The sequence below is a fragment of the Dasypus novemcinctus genome, chromosome 1 (genome assembly GCF_030445035.2).
Source record: "Dasypus novemcinctus isolate mDasNov1 chromosome 1, mDasNov1.1.hap2, whole genome shotgun sequence".
Classification (NCBI taxonomy): domain Eukaryota; kingdom Metazoa; phylum Chordata; class Mammalia; order Cingulata; family Dasypodidae; genus Dasypus; species Dasypus novemcinctus.
In genome coordinates this window covers 49413771-49426952 of record NC_080673.1, presented here as the reverse complement: position 1 = coordinate 49426952, position 13182 = coordinate 49413771, and the positions used below count along the sequence as shown (strand labels likewise).

The 13182-nt window shown below is 38.6% G+C and overlaps 1 pseudogene; it reads left to right on the top strand.

The window, feature by feature from the left end:
• The first annotated feature begins 11407 nt into the window (after positions 1-11407).
• On the top strand, positions 11408-12437 carry LOC101436131 (L-lactate dehydrogenase A chain pseudogene; annotated as a pseudogene).
• Positions 12438-13182: the final 745 nt, after the last annotated feature.

Sequence of the window (13182 nt, the reverse complement as noted above, 5' to 3'; positions counted from 1 at the left end):
CCCCAGTATGGGATATGACTCCTGATGAGCTTCCCTGGCACTGGGGGATTAGTATCACACACCAACTAGCAATGCAACTGAAAAAAGACCTGGAATAAAATGGGAGAAAGGTAAAGACCAATGGGTTTATATGGCTAAGAGACTTCAAAGTGAGTTGGGAGGTCATCCCAGAGATAACACTTATGCACCTCAGTAGGATCTCATAGACAGCCAAAATAGATAGTACCCCAGGTAGTGGTGCTCATGGAGGCTACAAAGACACCCAGGTCCTATGGTCATGGCAGATTGCTCTGGAGTTTGGTGCCTTGCCAATAGGCCCCACTTTGGAGTTTGTGCTCCCAAGGGTTACAGAGTTGGATTCAATTGTGACTTCTCTGCACATGCCTCTTCTGTCCCTTATATTTGAATCTATACTTGGTGCTGGAGTTGATAGGTGTATGTCTAAGAGACTTGAATCTTTGGGCTATCCATGTGCCAGCTGGGCCTTGAGCCTCAGTGGAGTTGCAATACCTGCTCTCTAGTACATTGGACTCTCCAGGACAACTAACAAGGAAGTGTGGAGGGACAGCCATGACACCAAGGAACTGAGAGAGTCTACTACTGCAAGCAAGAGTCCCATCCATTGGCCATGTGAGATCAAACCTCCCTCCTCTCTATTAAAGGTGGAATGTGCATCATCATCCCAGAATCCTCAGGATTGGGGAATAAAATATGGACTAGAGTGGACTTACTGGTATTCTACTATAGACTTATTGGTATTCCAGCAATGGAAGAAATTATATCATTGATGCAGAAACAGTAGTCACTGGAGGTGCTGAAGGCAAAGAGAGGGAAAAGAGGTGTAATATGGTGGCATTTTGGGGACTTGGAATTTTCCTGAATGACATTGCAATAACAGATACAGGCCATTATATATCCTGCCATAACCTACAGAATTGACTGGAAGAGAGTGTAAACTACAATGTAAACTATAACCCATGCTGTGAGGCAGTGCTCCAAAATGTATTCACCAAATGCAATAAATGCACCACACTAATGAAGTTGTTGATGTGGGAAAAGGCGGGGGGGGTTTGGGGAGTGGGACATATGGGAATCTCCTATTTTTTTTGTAACATTTTGTGAGATCTATGTATCTTTTAAAAATAAATAAAATATATTTTAAAAATTATATTATCTCACTTATACAAAATAATTATAATATGCAAATTCATAGATTCAGAAACTAGAATATAGGTTACCAGAGGCACAGATAAGAGTAGAGAGTGGGGAGTTAATGTTTAATTGATACCAAGTTTTTGTTTAGAGTGATAAAAATGTTTTGATAATGAAGGTGATGATGGCAGCACAATTTTGTGAATATAATTAACACCACTAAATTATAGTAGAATGATTAAAAAGGGAAATTTTAGGTTGTAAATATGTTATGAGAATAAAACTTTTTAGACACCATAGAAATGTATAACACAAATAGTAATAGTAATGGACTATGACTTACTAGTATAATTATAAATAATACCGTATCATAGATTGTAACAAATGTCATATACTACTGCAAAAAATTTTCCCCCTCTGAGATGCTCACTTATCTCTTTTGCTGGTTGTTTTTTTTGCTCATTGTTTGTGCTCCTTGTCTGCTCCTTGTCTGCTTATTGTTTGGTTTTTATCTTGTTATCCATTTGTTGTCTGTCTTTTCTTTAGGAGGCACTGGGAATTGAACCTGAGACTTTCCATGTGGAAGGCAGGTGCTCAACTGCCTGAGGCACATTTCTTCCCTGCTCATTTGTTTTTATGCATTTTCTGCTCATTGTTTGTTCTTGTCTTGCTCATTGTTTTTGCTTGTAGTCTGTTTGTTGTTTTTTTGGCCCATTGTCTGCTTGTTTTTTGACTCATTGTCTGCTCATTGTTTATTTATTTATTTTTCTCATTGTCTGCTTGTTGTTTGTTTGTCTTCTTCAGGAGGCACTGGAACCAAACCCGGAACATCCCATGTGAGAGGTAGGCCCTCAAAATCTGTACTGCAAAATTTTGATATCAAGAAAAACTGATATCAGTTTCCTTTTAAGTAGGCAAATATGGGAATTTTTGACTTTCTGCATACCTGCAACTTCTCTAATTAAAAAATTCCAAAAAATAAAATGAAATAAGAAGTAGTTAGAATGGATTAGGAAAAGGGACTAAAAATATTATTTTAAAATATGTTCAGCATTATTCATCAATAGAGAAATGAAAATTATAACCATAACTAGATAGCACTACACTACCACATTATATTCTAGCTAGCCATTCTAGGTAAAATTTTAAATACCAACTATTACAAGTATTTGTGAAGATGTGGAAGAACTAGAAGTCTCAGACCCTGCAGAAATAGAGATACTATGGGAAACAGTTTGCACTTTCTTATAAAACTAAACATATACTTATTATATGATTGAAAAATTCTACTACTAGCTTTCTCACCTAAAAGAAATTAAAACATATCTGCCTGTACCAGAATACTCTTAGCAACTGTAATGGTTAAGCTAACGTGGCAACTTGGCCAGGAAATGGTGCCCAGTTGTTTCAAGCAAGCACTAGGATAACACCTTCAGGTGTTTTAGTCAACCTGGGTCCTCCTTAAGGACTGCACATCTGGAATACGAAGGAAAAAAATCTTAGGCCTGTGTGAGGTAAGGAGTCAATTACTCCACAAATTAAATCAAGACATAGAAAGGGGAACTTGAAAAAAAATTTCACCCTCAAGGAGCAAGGATATGCATCCGACTCAGATTTGGTCCTGCTTGGTAGGAAGGAAATGTCTTCACTGAGAACTTCTGGTTACATTTGGCCCTCACATTGATTTGGAGGCTGAATTCACACTAATTGAGTTGTTTGTAGCAGGAGAAGTGGGGAATAAATTGAGAATTTTAACATAAAGTGTACCCAGGCTGGTATTATCTCCAGGTACTTGCAGAAGTAAACCAAATCACCTCTGGAAAAACTTATTCTGAACTTCATCCTCAAAGAATTTTACAGAGAGATTTCTGACAAATATGAGCTTACAGCAAAAATTGTTAAAACAAACAAGGAAACAAACTGTCAGTAAAAACAACAGTCTGGAGAGACAAATCTGAAAATTATTCAATACTGAAATTTTCAGATGCAGAAAATAAAGTAAGTGTGATTAATATGTGTAAAGAAACTAAACTGGAAATCGCATATAAGGGTAAGAAGCAAAATACTATATATATAAAAAACAAAATGACGACTCAGCTTTGAAAATGAACAAAATAGAAATGCAAAAAAAATGGAAAATATAACTGTTTAAATTAAGAAATCAATGGATAATCAAATAGTTAATTAAGAATAGCTAAAGAGAAATGGTGAACAGTAAAATGAACTGAAGAACTCACACAGAAGGTGATGCAGAGAGAAAAATGTGGTAGACACAGTTAGTACCTTGCCCACATCCCCTCAACATTTGCCATTTCAGTACATGCCAACCTGACTTCCAACTTCCTGTATTTGCATCTCTGCCTGTGGACTTTAATTAGAATTCAGATACTACTCTGTCTCCCTACATAGCAAGCTAGAAGTCCTGGGGGATTGACATTCCCCAGGAGCAGTCCTCAACCAATGATTGATGAGATTTCATGTATTGGAAAGCTTTCTCACCCTTTGGGTAGAATAATTCTGATGTACATATTCTACACTGTTCTTTCCAGAGTTCTCCAGGGGTTTAAGTTCCAGTTGCTAACAGTGGTGGCTGGTTAAAAAAAAGAGTCATCATTGACTTCCTTCTCTCCCCTCTCTGTCTCACTCCCATACCAGTGTTACCTAGGATCATCTCCCAAACCAGCTGCTTGCACTGGAATCTTTTCTCAGGGTCTGTTTCTGAACAAAAACCAAACTAAGACACAAAGGAAGGGAAAATGTGAAGAGAAAATGGATATACATGAAGAATACAATGAGAAGCTCCAACAAGTCTAATTGGAGTACCAAAGGGAATAATAAAAAAAGTAGAGGGAAGGCAATATTAAAAGAAGTACTTTCTGAGCATTTTAGTTTTTTAGGGCTGCCTTAAAGAAGTACTACAAACTTGTTGCTTAAAACAACAGAAATTTCCTCTCTCACAGTTCTGGAGCCTAGAAGTCCAAAACGAAGGTGTCAGCAGGACCATGCTCCCTCTGAAGGCTCTAGTGAAGGAAGCTTCCTTGCCTCTTCCTAGCTTCGAGTGATTGCTGGCAGTCCTTGGTATTCCTTGGTTTGTAAATACATCACTCCAATCTGTCTCCATTGTCATGTGGTATTTGCCCTGTGCTTCTCTGGGTCCCTGTGCCTTCACATGGCCTTCTTATAAGGATAGCAGACATTGGATTTAGGACCTACTTTAATTCAATATAACCTCATCTTAATTTGATTACATCTGCAAAGACCCTATTTCCAAGTAAAGTCACATTCAGAGGTACTAGGGATTAGGATCAAATGCAATGAATGTCTCATGATGATTGAGGAGCTTGTTGTTATGGGGGGAGGAGTGGAATGAGGGGGGTGGGGGGTAAATGGGGACCTCATTTTTTTTAATGTAACATTAAAAAATAAATAAAGACAAAAAAACTTAAAAAAAACAAATAAACAACAACAACAACAAAAAAGCTGCTTTATGACTTTGGATAAAAGGGGGAAATGTAAAGGATGGATGAATTTATATGGCTATAAGTCTCCAAAAAAGAGTCGGGAGGTGATCAGAGGGGTAATGCTCGAGCACGCTTCAGCAGGGTCCCAGAGACAGCCAAGGTGGATAGAAGCCTGGGTACTGGTTCTCCTGAGAGCTGCAGAGACCCACAGTTTCTATGGTCATGGCAGATGTCTCTGGAGTTCAGTGCCATGTCAGTTGGCCCTGCTTTGGAGTTTGTGTTCCTGAGTGTTATGGAGTAGGACTCAGATGTGACCTTTCTACACATGCCTCTTCTATTACTTTTACTGGATCTGTGGTTGGCACTGGGGTTGGTGTATACTCAGGAGACTTGAATCTCTGGACTGTCCATGTGACAGCTGAGTCCTGAGCTTCAGCAGACTTGCAACTTCCACCCTTTGGTTTTTTGGACTTACCCTGTCCAGCTAACAGGGAGGTGAAGAAGGTCAACCACCACACCGGGAAGCCAGGAGTGCCTGCAACTGCAGGGAGGAGAATTGCATCCTTCATCCATGTGGAATCTGGGATATGGAGGGGGAGTGGACATAGCCATCTCGGGGTCCACATGCTTGAGGAATGGAGTATGGATTAGAGTGGATTTACTGATATTCTACTATGGAAATATTGTGATTAGTAGTGGAAGAAATTGTGGCATTGATGTGGAGAAAGTGTCCATGGTAGCTACTGAGGGTAAGGAGAGGAAAGAAGAGATGTGATGTGGGGGCATTTTCAGGACTTGGAGTTATCCTGGGTGGTACTACAGGGACAGATGCTGGACATTGTATGTCCTGCCATGACCCACGGGGTGGACTGGGGAAGAGTGTAAGCTACAATGCAAACCACTATCCATGTGGTGCAGCAGTGCTCCAAAATGTATTCACCAAATGCAACGAATGTGCCGCGATGATGAAAGAGGTTGTTGATGTGGGAGGAGTGGGGTGGGAGGTATATGAGGACTTCATATTTTTTAATGTAACACTTAAAAAAAAAAAAGAAGAAAAAAATTAAAAAATTAAAAAATATACTGGCAAAATGTGGGTAAATCTAAATAAATGTTGGTGGGATTTTTAATTTTCTTATTTGATAAAAAATAAATTATAAAAATCAAGATCAAGTTCAATACTAGACAAAGAATAGCATAAAACAAGGAAAGAGATTATAATTTATTCTAAGATCCTTTAATTAAATCCTTGAGAGGATAGTGATTAAACTTAGGTTTATTAGAATAAATAAGTATATTAAAATTTCAAAAGTAACTGAGTGATGGAAAGGATGAATGGTAAATACATGTATACTGCTTAGTACACTGGTTCATAGTATATATACAATAAATTTTAGGTCTTTTTATTAAAAAACTACAGGCAATACAAGTCAAAATATACATAGATGAGAAAAACAGAATCTAAAGAGAAATTGAGGATAGTGTGCATTAATCAGGGTTCTCAAAGGAACCAAAACTGACAGGACATATCTGTAAATAGTATTAGATTTTTTAAAAAGATTTATTTTTTATTTATTTCTCTTCCCTTCCCCCTTATTGTGTGCTCTCTGTGTCCATTTGCTGTGTGTTCTTCTGCATCTGCTTGCATTATCTGGCAGCAACTGGGAAATTGCATCTTTTTTTTGTTGTGTCGCCTTGCTGCATCAGCTCTCCATGTGTGTGGCACCACTCCTGGGCGGGCAGCACTTTTTTCACACGGGGCAGCTCTTCTTGCAGGACACACTCCTTACATGTGGGGGTCCCCTACACGGAGATGCCCCTGTGTGACACGGCACTCCTTGCTTGCTGCAGCACTGCACATGGGCCAGCTTACCACACGGGTCAGGAAGTCCTGGGATCAAACCCTGGCCCCTCCATATGGTAGATGGATGCTCTATCAGTTAAGCCACATCTGCTTCCCAGTATTAGATTTTATGAGAATTGTCTCACACAGCTGTGGGGATGCACAAGTCCAAATTGCATAAGGCAGGCTTGTATGCTGGGAACTTCAATGAAGGTTTTCAATGCATTCCCCAGGAAAAGGCGGTTGCCTGAAATAGAGATGAAAATTCTCTCTTCTGATTACAGAAATTACTTCTCCTTTAAGGCCTTTAAATGATTGAATGAAACCTCTCTCATTCTTATAGGCAATCTCCTCAGTTGATTGTAGATATAATCATCCATAGACGCAATCAACTGTTGATTTAAGTCCATGAAATGTCCTCACCATAACAATTAGACCAGAGATTGCTTGATCAAACAACTGGACACCAAAACTTGGCCAAGTTGACATATGAATAGGTAAGGTAATTACCCCTAAACAATATGCCATAAGGCTTTAGATATTTTCTAGGTATGGACCTGGGTTTCCTAGCTACCAAAGAAAAATGGGAAGCAGACTCATTTATAATATTGATAGAATATTGATATATTTTGTCTCAGTGCTGGTTCTCTGTGACTTCTGAATTCATAAACAGGCTTTTCCTAAAAATGATCTATGTCTATGTAAGTGAAATAAGGTACAATTAATATTGATTCGATATAGCTGAAAAGAAGTGATACTGGTTTCAAATGATACTAGCATTGGGGAATTATCTTTGACTTAAATACACTTGAAATCCCTTATCCTAATTTTCGAAGACTTCTTAGAAATAAAGGGTTTTCTTTCTTTCCCTTGACAAAATCCAAAGAGAAAAGTTTGGGAACCCACATTTTAAAGTTTCAATAACCTAATCTATACAAATTGAAATTCAATGTCCTGTCTCTGCAGCCCTGGTTCCTGCCTCCTCAAGGCTAAAACAAAAACACAGCATGTGAAATCACAGTCCCTTGTTGTTTTTGTTTTTTTGTGTGTATGTGGATATTTGTACACTTGAAGAGTAGCAAATACATATCTGGTTGTATACAAACAATGCACCCTGAGAATGCAGCAAACTGTGATCTAAGGATGATTTTTTAGAAGAATGAATACATTTCAGAGCATGATCCATAAAAGCTGCTCTGATGACACTTAAGAATTGGGGAAAAAATTGGTAGCAGACAATTCTAGCAAGAATCTTAAGTGTAAGAATTCCATACTGAGGAAAAATTCATATGTTTTGACATTTAACTGAGCTAATGATAATTCTGATGTCTTCTTGAAAAATTAAACCTCCTAGCCTAGGTTTTCTAACTGAAACTCACTAACGACAAGCGCTTCTTGTGTTCCATTGGCTTAATGCTGAAACTCAAAACTGACCTAACAGCATTTCCCCTAGTCCCATGTTCTAATCTTGCTTCTTGAGATTTTACTAATCACTAAGATGTAATAGGAATCAAATAATACGGGCAAAATAAACTAAGGAAAAGAATAAGGTAAGGTTCCACCTTAAGGTCTTGAGCAGAGCTGGCCTAAAATAGGGTTAAATTGAGAGCAATGGTGGGGCTCCCAAGTGAGAGGCTGAGTCATCTCAAGACCTGTCCTTCTAAACCATCTAAGTGGGTGTACCAGGAAGATATGATTGTCTTGAAATCAAAACAAGAAATCCAAAAAGAGAATTCAAAATATTTTACACTCATCTTATATCACAGGAAAATGTGTGCCCCCTAGCACTTTGACCAAAAAGTCTCTTTGACCCTGACTCACACCCTCCTCTAGTTATGGATAAGAGGAAGCAGAGGAGGAGGGGATTGGTCAGAAAGATTGAACTCCATTTAGAGATTAACTGCTACTAACAAATTATAACTGGGCTTGCTCCAAAACCATCCTCAAACTCCGTTCTTGCTTACGAGGCATCAAACCACATTAAGTTAATAATTTATTCATTCCTCTATTCAACAAATATTTATTGTGTTGCTATGTACCAGGCACTGATAATCTAGAAATAAAAGATAATATGATAACTGCTCTTAACTATCTTAGAATTAATAATAATGATCTATTTGAAGACACGACTCTTGTGTCCTATTCATAGAAGTATTTGATCAATATTTGTGGAAAATGCTTTAATTTTTTTTTAAATTTCTTAGGATTGTGGCATACATGGTTGGTTGCCAACTCAATACTTGTTCTCCTTTTCTTCCTTATTAACAAAGGGTGATTTTAAGAAAGGCGTAGTTTCTTTCCCAGCTCTAGATAGTAAGTGTTAATTAGTCTAAGCCAATGATAATTTTTCTACTGCCTTGTGCTGTTGGTTTAGGATTGGGTATATGACATACTTCTGGCCAATGGGTCAGAAGGAAAGTCTACTAGAGTGTTTCTAGAAGATGTTTCCTCACTTTTAATAAGGTACACAAGGGAAACAAGCATCATCTTTTCCTTACTCGTCTTCTGACATTATTGTTTGAAGAGATTTTGCTTGGAACTTCTGTGACCATTGTGAGACCAACAAAGGACCTAGCCAAAATGCAGAGTGGCAGAAAGGAATGATGATGAAAAGAATGTTGGGCCTTGATGACATTGTCAAGCTGCTGATTTAGCTCACCCTGGAACAGCCCTCTCTCTGAACTTCTGTTTTGTGAGAAGAAGCCACATCCAGCTGAAATTTCCCTCTGGTGGCCAAATTCATCCTATTTGCTACAAGTGTGGAGGGAGGCAAACAAATAAACAATATCAGTATAAGTTAATAAACTCTGTGGTATTAAATTGCACTGTAAATGACAAAAATCCCAACCTAACAGTGTCTTCAATATATAATATTTAATTGTCGTACATAAACTGATAGAAGTTGGCAAGCCGAGATGGGTATGGCAAGGCCACAGATGTCTGTGACCCAGGTTCCTTCTACCTTTTTGTACAACCATCACAAGAATGTGGTCTTTTTTTTAATGGTTGACTGTGCTCACAAGAGCTCCAGCATCATATTTGGATTGCAGGACATAGAACGAAGGAAGGGACCAAAAAAGTCAGGTTTCTCTTCTTTCTTGGTGCCTCATATACTTCTGTATTAATCTCATTGCCTAGAACATAATCTCAAACCCATGCTTAGCTTCAAGTGAGATTGGAAAATGTAGTCCTTATTCTGGACCATGTGCCTAGCTAAGAATTAGGAGTTTTATTATTAGAGAGAGAAAAAAAAAAACAAGGCATATTAGAAAACTATCAGATGCTATGCACCTGGTGACAGAGGGAAACACATAATTCTTTGGGAATACACAAGAGAAGAATTTTTAATTATTAGAAAAGCCTTGACAGAAGAGATGTTTTCTTTGAACCTTAAAAGATGACTTGTAATTTGGCTAGGTAAGGAAGAGGAAAAGCATTCCAGGCAGACAGTGCACCATGTGCAAAGGCCCAAAGGCATGAATCCATGATACACTTGGGAACTGGAATTAGTTTGTTATGGTTATAATAAAGGCAGTACTAAGACACCAGGATAAGGAAGTAGACAAGTGAGCAGGTACCTTGTATGTCTTTGCTATAAAACTTAGCCTTTACTCTAAATTCACTAGGATCCATTGAAGAATTCTGCAATGAGAAATTATATGAAGTAATTTGTGGTATACAAATATCCATTCAGTGGTGGAAGGGACAATGAGATAGAGTTGAGGATGAGAAATTATAAACTTGAAGAACTTAAAACATTGTTGTAGTAAAACTGGTAAGAAATGATATGCCTCTAATATATTATGAATCTAAACAATGATCATCAGTACTGTTAAAACCATTAGATGAGGGACGTGGACGTGGCCCAATGGATAGAGCATCCGTCTAACATATGGAAGGTCCAGGGTTTGATCCCAAGGGCCTCCTGACCCGTGTGGTAAGCTGGCCCATGCTCAGTGCTGCTGTGCGCAAGGAGTGCCATGCCACACAGGGATGCCCCCATGCAGAGGTACCCCACGCACAAGGAGTGCACCCCACAAGGAGAACCCCCGTGTGAAAAAAGCACACCCTACCCAGGAGTGGAGCCGCACACACGGAGAGCTAATGCAGCAAGATGATGCAACAAAAGAGAGATGCAGTTTCCTAATGCTGCTGGATAATGCAAGCGGACATAGAAGAACACACAGCAAGTGGACACAGAGAGCAGACAACAGGGGGAAGGAGATAAATAAATTAATTAATTAAATCTTTTTTAAAAATCATTAGATGAGAGCTTATCAGAATTTTTTAATGGGTGGATACTTTAATAATACCTCAAGCCACTGAGCAATCTTATCACTACAAGAGAAGCAACCATACCTTGTGTGATGGGATGGAACAGGAATTAGACCATTCTATCTATGAAACATTTGTGCAAAAGTCTTTATCAAATCTCTAGAAAGAAAAAGGAGTTTACATAAAATATAGGGATAGAGAACCATGTTTAAAGACATCATGGAGATGCAATCAGAAACATACAGAATGGGGGAAATTCTATAGGATGGATAATTTGATTTCTTCAAAAAAAAAAGTGCATAAGAAAAACAGAAGGAGGTAGAACCTACAGACCAAAAGACACTCAAGTAAGATATATCAAACAAATGCAAAGTTTGGATCTTGCTTAGTATGACACCATCAAGGAAATGGAAAAACTTAAAGAGCATATGACTATAAAAAGGAAATAGTATTTTTATGGTAATGAAGAATTTGTGCCTTTATAAAGACTTTAGTTAAGATCATGGGTCATTTTCATTCACTTAATTTGTAATTTTTTTATTATGGTAACATAACATATATACTTTTTAATGAAGAATTTTCTATTGGTGAGACTATTTCAAAATTTAAGGAGAGGTCCCAGGAGCTGCAGCCGCCGAGTCTGGATCCAACCACCATGCACTACAGACACCCACTCAACGTGCAGTTCCGGTTCCTTCCCATTCTAAATCTAAGATGGCAACTCTCAAGGATCAGCTGATTCAGAATCTTCTTAAGGAAGAGAAGATCCCTCAGAATAAGATTACAGTTGTTGGGGTTGGTGCTGTTGGCATGGCCTGTGCCATTGGTATCCTGATGAAGGAACTGGCAGATGAATTGGTGCTTGGCGATGTCACAGAAGACAAATTGAAGGGAGAGATGATGGATCTCCAACATGGCACATTTTTCCTGAGAACACCAAAAATTGTCCCTGGCCAAGACTAGTGTGACTGTAAACTCCAAGCTGGCTATTATCACAGCTGGGGAATGTCAGCAAGAGGAAGAAAGCCATCTTAATTTGGTCCAGCATAATGTAAACATCTTTAAATTCACCATTCCTAATGTAAAATACAGCCTGAACTGCGAGTTGCTTGTTGTTTCCCATCCAATGGATTTCTTCACCTATGTGGCCTCGAAACTAAGTGGCTTTCCCAAAAACTGTGTTATTGGAAATGGTTGCAAACTGGATTCAGTCCAGTTCCATTACCTAAGGGGGAGAGGCTAGGAGTTCACCCATCAAGCTGTCTTAGCTGGGTCGTGGGGAACATGGAGACTCTAGTGTGCCTGTGTGGAGTGGAGTGAATGTTGCTGGTGTCTCCTTGAAAAATCTGCACCCTGATTTAGGCACTGATGCAGATAAGGAACAGTGGAAAGAGGTTCACAAACAGGCGATTGACAGTGCTTATGAGGTGGTCAAACTGAAAGGCCATACCTCCTGGGCCATTGGGCTGTCTGTGGCAGATTTGGCAGAAAGTATAATGAGGAATCCTAGACGTGCACATATGATTTCCACCATGATTAAGGAAATCTATGGAATAAAAGATGATATCTTCCTCAGTGTTTCTTGCATCTTGGGACAGAATGGAATCTCACATGTTGTTAAGGTGACTCTGACTCCTGAAAAAGAGGCCCATTTGAAGAAGAGTGCAGAAATACTTTGGGGGATCCAAAAAGAGCTGCAATTTTAAAGTCTTCTAATGTACCACTTCATTGTTTAGGTTACAACAGGATTTTAGTGGAAGTTGCTCCTATTCTTTTTATCTGATCTAGGATTAAAGCAGTAATATTAAGATGACCTAGGAAAAAAAAGTTAGACATAAGAATGTTTCGTAAAACCCTAAAGTTGTTTCCTGATACTGAAGATGATACCTGTCTTGTATAGTCCCAAACTGGTTATATAAAACAGTTCATCTCTGAGTCACCAGTGCCAGTGCACATGCTGCAGTTGCCTTTCTAACCAGAAGAATGTGTAATTACTTTGTGTTTTATACCTTCTGGTTCCTTCACCAAGCATGCCTAGTCCAACTTCTTTCCTCCCAATCAATCACATCCTAGACTCCAATGTGTAAATCCAATATTGCATGTCTTGTGCATAACTGTTTTAAAGGATGTTATTTTGTGTACCAAATGTATCCAAGTAGTGTACATTGCCATGTACAATGCAACCAACTGTTCAAGTGTCATCCCTTGAAAACATCAAATAAATTATGAAGAGTGACTACTCTGCTAAAAAAAAAAAAATAGGGAGAGATTAAAACATTCCCAGATAAAAGCTGAGAAAGTCCATCACCATGAGACCTGCCCTACAAGCAATGCTAAAGAAGTTATTCAATTGAAAGGAAGAAACACTAGACAGAGGATCAAAGAGGCATAAAGAAAAAAAAAAAAAAACAACTCTGGTAGGGTTAGCCATATGGGTAATTAAAAATGCCA